Here is a 6,999-nt window from a genome sequence, read left to right on the forward strand (position 1 = left end):
ATTTCGTTCACTCCTTGCTTAGTGCACTTAACCATAGACATTATGCACTTAACTGCCATGCATTATGTAGGCTATGGATTCGAGAATCAGTAAACAAGTGAGCGATTCCGGACACAGCAACAGAGTCGACACCAAGAGTCAATTCCTGTGCTGGAGTCGACCCCGACTCTGGCGCTATTCAGAGTCGAGGAATCGACTCTTTTGGAGTCGACTCCCCATCACTAGTTGAACGTTAGTCAAGCGGAAGAAACGTTAGTCAAAGTCTTTCTGCGTTTTATTATTTTTGGGGAAGTAAGACACCTCCTGATACCCGCGTTTTAGTTTGTAAACGTTCAGTAAATAAACCACAGCCCTTTGGGTGCTTTCAAACTGGATTCTAGTCTGTCTGTTTCTCCTGGGACAGTGCAAAACGCCACAATATTTATAAAAGATACATACGCTGTAGCCTACCGAGTATTTCCGAAAACAGCCGAGCGCCTGGAGGCCTAACCTGTGGAGCTAGAGTCACGAGAACGCGCAGCTTTTGTGTAGAGATCGTCTGCAAGCTATCAATGGTCAGCTAAACAACTGTATTTAAACACACGATACACCGTTGCATTATCCATGGATAACTTTTGAATCACTAAATTGAATATGGCGTATGAATGATGAATAATGAATTTATGAATTCACTACATTCGTGTTGTTTACATTATATGGTAACTTAGGTGCCTATTGCCAACAAAACAGACATTTGAAGCAGTTTTACTCACCACCTGCGGTTCCGACTCATGACCGGGATCATTACCGCTGTGTCCGCTCCATCTTTCGGTTTCAAACAATCTGTAAACCCAGTGTAGAACTGGGCCTTGTTTATGAAACCATAAGCGCCGATCCTGAGGGCTCGAGCAGCCACGGAAAAACACGAGATATTCTCCATTCATTTTAACCAATAAAAAAGTGATTGAAACTATCAGTTTCTATGGTTATTTTAATAACAAATATCGAGAAAGCATCAATGTAATGCATGAGAACAAATCTCTCAGCTTCAACGCCGGGTTTTTTGGGAAGAAGGTTATCTTTCCCTCACAACCAAAAACACACTTCTTTGGTGACATTGTTGATTTCGTGCAGTCCTGTGACCTGTGCAGCGCTGCCGACGACTTCCGTAAAGCGGAACGCGCGTTGATGGGCGTGCTCTTGCTCTCTCTCTCTCTCTGGTCGATGTGTGTGCGCGCGCCCCTCCAGGAGAAGTGCCCGTACAAGGAATTCCGCCCCCGTTGACGTCACTCAGGCCGATACTCGGGAAAAGAAAAAATCCGAAACCTGTGACGATTTGGAAAAGTATTTTTAGCACCGAAATATTCCGTCATACGTCCAACTCATGTTTTGAAACTTTTGGCCACTAATGCATTAGCGTGATGGCTTGCCCTGTCAGGCGCTTTGACAGATGCATGTGTGTCCTCAGCGCAAAACGTTAATTCTACGTCTATATCCTTATTTGTAAATGTTACAAATTGACATGAGCATTTACATTTTGCATGAAGGCTCGTCCTTACAGTCTGTGTTAAACTTCAAACTTTACCGAATGAGCGCCGGCGCGCGCACCCGCGTCAGACAGGCGGAACACGGTAGAGAGGGAGACAATTAATATTCAGCGAAAAAATATATTTTGCTGAAATATCTGTTGTTTAAAGTTAAATTTAGATTTAAAAGTCAACATGTCATTCAAGTATTTTATGATAGTAGTAACTGTAGCAACGATGTCGGCCCCAGAGCGGAACGTCGGGCTCATATAACATCTAATAAGGATCGGCCAGGCATAGGCGCGTGTCTTCGGTCAGTGCTCTATTTCCAGCTCGTCGGCTTTGGGTCGGATCACGACTGCAGGCCGATGCCGCGCTTATCTGTTTGCGCGTGACCATTCATCTCTGCAACCCACGAGAGAAATGGCGACTCCGGCGACATCTGTGGTTTTCAGGTAAGTTTTCACTTTAAGTGAATTAGAAAAATCTTTTGTTAATTCTGTGACGCTTAAAAGTTACTAAGGCACTCGGTTTGCTACAGGCAGTTTGTAATCACAGTTTCTCGGAGGCGAAGGGCCAGATGAGCAGCGGAATGCTAGGTCAGCCTAGCTTGTTTAGCTCAGAAAAGTTTTTGTAAGTAGCCAAATTATCTGAACATATCTCGTCCTCCGCAAAATAAACGGATCAGGTCATAAACCGGTAATGGTAGATGTTTATTTATGTTAATGCTGCGTGACTTCGACGTGTTTTAATGGGCGCGCGCGTTTTGAACATTCAAACACTGGAGGAGTTACCATGGTAACGGGCGGCACAGCAGTAACGGACAAGCTGCAAAATCTCCTTCTCTCGCTGTTGTTTTCTCTGCTTTCGCGTGAGTTTAGTCCCCAAAATCACATAAATAATATAAAACTGTTCTGGATACGTTTCTTACCTGTAATTGACACGCTTCTGTCGAGTATTTACTGAAATAGTTTATTTTCTTCGGAAAAAGTCCGTTAGCATAACCGTTTTCAGAACTGTTTGGCTAATATACTGAGCTCTTATGAAAGTTTGAGTTTTTAATACATCTTTATGTTCAGAAGAGAGGCTTTGATAGTTTTGTTAAGGTTTTGTTGGTAATTTGTCAATGGGTAATTGGAAGTGAGCTAATTTATTTAAACTGCTGTACAGGAAGCGCGAAAATCAAATGAAACGAAATGAAGTGATCTTTCATGGTAAACAAATTACCTCGATTGCATTTAATGTTTAATAATTTAATACCAATCACATTAAAGAAAAAATGTTCTGTGATTTCAGGAGTGAACAAATCTACAACACTGGAGGGGGAAGAGCTGCTGACAGGAGTAACTTTTACTTTAGGAAACTCAGGTGAACTGAGAAAGCTCATTAAATAACTTCATACGCATTATTTCCACAAAGGGTAACGGTATGGGGAACAATTCTCACTTTAAACTAGTTGCTTATTAGCTTGCATATTGGCTGTTTATTATTACTTATAAAGCTGATATTAATGCCTTATTCTGCATGAACTTATTCTACAACATCCCTAAATCCTACCTGATATCCACCCTTAATTGCTAACAGTAACTACCTTACTGTCTATTAAAGGGTTAGTTCACCCAAAAATGAAAATTCTGTCATTTACTCACCCTCATGCCATTCCACACCTGTAAGGCCTTCGTTAATCTTCGGAACACAAATTAAGATATTTTAGTTGAAATCCGATGGCTCCGTGAGGCCTTCATAGGGAGCAATGACATTTCCTCTCTCAAGATCTATGAAGGTACTAGAAACATATTTAAATCAGTTCATGTGAGTACAGTGGTTTAATATTAATATTATAAAGCGACAAGAATATTTTTTGTGCGCCAAAAAAACCAAAATAATGACTTATATAGTGATGGCCGATTTCAAAACACTGCTTCATGAAGCATCGGAGCACAATGAGCACAGTGTATCGAATCTGCTGTTCGGAGCATTATTTCAGCCGTTGGCAGTTTGACACGCGATCTGAATCATGATTCGATACGCTGATTCATAACGCTCCGATGCTTCCTGAAGCAGTGTTTTGAGATTGGCTATCACGTTATTTTGTTGTTGTTTTTTTTGGTGCACCAAAAATATTCTCGTCGCTTTATAATATTAATATTGAACCACTGTACTCACATGAACTGATTTAAATATGTTTTTAGTACATTAATGGATCTTGAGAGAGGAAATGTCATTGCTGGCTGTCGGATTTCATCAAAAATATCTTAATTTGTGTTCCGAAGATTAACGAAGGTCTTACGGGTGTGGAACGGCATGAGGGTGAGTAATAAATGACAGAATTTTAATTTTTGGGTGAACTAACCCTTTAACCCCTGGTTGTTTCAGTGAGAGTGTCTGTGAAAGGCCTTCTTGTCATCTGGTCAGCTTACACACTGCTCATACTCAGCCTCTAAAATGTATAAATTGAATCACCAATACAATATCAGGGGGTAAAGATGTCATTAGAGTTCTTACAATTATGGCTGTGCTCTTGTTACCAGATGAGATGTGATCCCCAGCGTTTGGCGCTGAGATTCTTCAGGACAAAGGCCTTGATGCCATGAAGATGGTGAGTTTCCCCAATAGCTGCCACTACCCAGATCAAGAGACTGTATTAGTCTATCTGTATTAGTCTATTTTGATAGGTATATATGTTATGTGTCTTTTCTTTTTCATTACAGCCCATAACTGACAGGCTTTTCTGTGTAAACCATCATATTTATCCAAATGAGGTTTGTAAATGCATGAATTCTTTATATTTTATATTAATCATTAATTTTGAATAAAAATTACTTATAGAAGAAAATGTGACAAGGCCTCTCACAAAATGCCATATTAAAGGAATATTCAGAGTGCAAGTCAAAACTGTTTCTTTTGGGCAATATTATGCTACAAATATCGTCTATTGAGCTAAAGTTAAATTGAACCTGGAATGTTGATTTATGTTACCATGCGATACTTTGTAATGAGCATGTACAATGGATTTTGAACTCTACTATTTTTATTGCAGGGTCTCTGGGATCCCCAGCTGAAGGCATGAAGACATCAGATCTTGGCCTGGACAGATGTACCAACAGTACACCACACTGACCTCTGCTTTTGCATGGATGGCTGATTACTACCATGTTCTGAGAGGGTATTACTATAGCAAAACTGAGCACCTGTGACACTGGGATTTCTAGTTGTAAAGAATAATCACACAGTGTTTTTTAGAAGTTGCAAACTTTTCTCTCTCTTACAAACACAACAGTTAAACCTTTTCAAATTCTTTTCTGGTGGTGCACAAATCCTATTCTTCGAAACAGAAATTAAGATATTCATATGCTCACATTTAAGCTGTAGACACACGACTTTGAGCATGCAAAATTTCTTCAGACACTGTAACTGGCGTGATATGACGTCTGCGGAGTATTTTTAAAAACATGAATTCAACATTTAACAAATAGTATATTCAAAATATAAAAATATACAGTCTACTCGACTTTACTACATTTTTTTTTTTTTTTAATTTAGCCAAGAGGTCACACCTTCATGTAGCGATTTTGTACTCTTTACACATAGTCGTTTGATGTGAATTCGCAGGTCAGAGTTCCAAACCAAACTTTTTGCATGAGCTTGCGTTTCTGGTCTCCTGCATTTGTGTGCATATGAATGGAGGTCAATGGAATGAAAAGTGTAGTGTGACCGCACCTTTATTCTACAGTTGCGGTACACCTGTATCAAAAGTGTGAAGTCATGGACAGATTTTATTTGTGAACTGATATGCGAGATCTCACATATGACACATCAGTATGTGACATCCCACTCAAACACGTGCTTTATCCAGTGATAAACATGTTCTTGTCGTTATTAATCAATCAGTAATCAACACAGCACCACCCCGAAATTGCCTTGCACTGTAGAATTATGGTTTTGGCAAGAAATGAAAAATAGCCAATTATTTATTATAAATGCTACTATTTTACAATTAATATTTAAGACTATGTTAGAGAGGGATAGAAGCCATTTTTATGGATGATAGGATTTTTTCATTACAGGTCATTTATTTGAGCAAAAAGTTGAGCCTATGAGTTTAGTAATTTGAATTCGTAGAATAAGATTAGTACAAATTTAACTGTTGTGTTTGTGAGAGAGAAAAGAAAACTACAAGTTTGCAGATCCTAATACATTTTCTCAGTGACTTTACTGAAATATTCTCTACAAATTCCACTGTCACAGGTGCTCAGTTTTGCTACAATAATACTATATATTATACAGCACATGCATAATTTGAGACAATATTCTGATTTAAATTTCTATTATTCATTTTGTGTATAATCAATATATAAACAAGTGATATTTAATTGTTAACGAGGGATTGGCTGGACTCTGCTGACCCAATCAGTATTTCTCGTCCAATGGTCATACTTTAATTTTCCGGTTTCTCTAGTATTGCATCCTTCTCATGGGCATTTCATGACTTTTCAGTGTGGGTTAAAACTCTTTTTTGGCCCATAATGTTTTTTTGTTTTTTTTAAAGTAATTAAAAATAGTTTTGTCTATGCTATTGAAATTGTGGGTTACATCTTTGTCACCTTTTTCACCCAAGGAGTTTACATTCCTGATAATACAAGAACGAGGAACTTACATTTTAATTACAAAGGAAAACCAATTCATCTGCTATATTCTTCTGTCCTCCATTTTCAAGGGTAAGATTTCTTTATAAACCATCTACTCACCCATATGTCTTTATTTTTGTGGAACACAAAAGGAGAGAGTCACTTAGTCTCAGTCACCATTAGAAAAGAAACTGATAGTGAATTGTGACTCAGGCTGTCAGTCTCTTGATGTTCTGCCTTACATCTCCTTTAGTGCTCCAATAAAAATAACATGTTTGGTACAAAAGAACATGACCAGTTTTGTTCATGAGTAAATATTGCTTTTAATTTTTTAACTTGAGACTGTTTAGCCTGTAATTTTCTGTATACCTCTGCGTGTATCTGAATGTAAATGCCTTCTCTATTAGTCATATTGACGGGTTGTATATAGGAGGATGTATGCCTTAAACATGCAGGCTATCTGTAACTGTATTTTGTAAATATTAAAACAATGTTAACTGAATGTGATGTGTGATTATTACATAAACATGCTCATTTATCTATCAGTATTGGTGATTACCAAAATCATTTTTCATGTTTCTGTAATGGTTAATCCACCAGTATGTGTAAGCTAGTTACAGCAGTATTTCTAATGCTACAATATAATTATTGTTGTTATCCATGAATTTTTTATTTTACTGTTTTACAAGAAAGGCACAAAAAAGTAAAGCACTATATAGTTTTTTTTATTTATTTATTTATTTATTTATTTTTCAGATGCCCAATTACAATCAATCAAGTTTTGGATATTATGTGTGAATATTATTTAGAAACTATTTAGTTGTTTCAGTTTGTTATTTTCCTAATAAATGGCAATACCACTTTTA

At 37.6% G+C, this 6,999-nt stretch overlaps 1 long non-coding RNA gene across 1 annotated transcript; it reads left to right on the forward strand.

The window, feature by feature from the left end:
* The first annotated feature begins 1,798 nt into the window (after positions 1-1,798).
* Positions 1,799-5,577, forward strand: LOC127497499 (uncharacterized). The gene is made up of 4 exons (XR_007925561.1): positions 1,799-1,960; positions 2,802-2,873; positions 4,037-4,104; positions 4,546-5,577. It is a non-coding gene; the product is annotated as an uncharacterized LOC127497499 (long non-coding RNA).
* The last annotated feature ends 1,422 nt before the right edge of the window (positions 5,578-6,999 follow it).

The sequence above is a fragment of the Ctenopharyngodon idella genome, chromosome 16, assembly GCF_019924925.1.
Source record: "Ctenopharyngodon idella isolate HZGC_01 chromosome 16, HZGC01, whole genome shotgun sequence".
In the NCBI taxonomy this organism is placed as follows: Eukaryota; Metazoa; Chordata; class Actinopteri; order Cypriniformes; family Xenocyprididae; genus Ctenopharyngodon; species Ctenopharyngodon idella.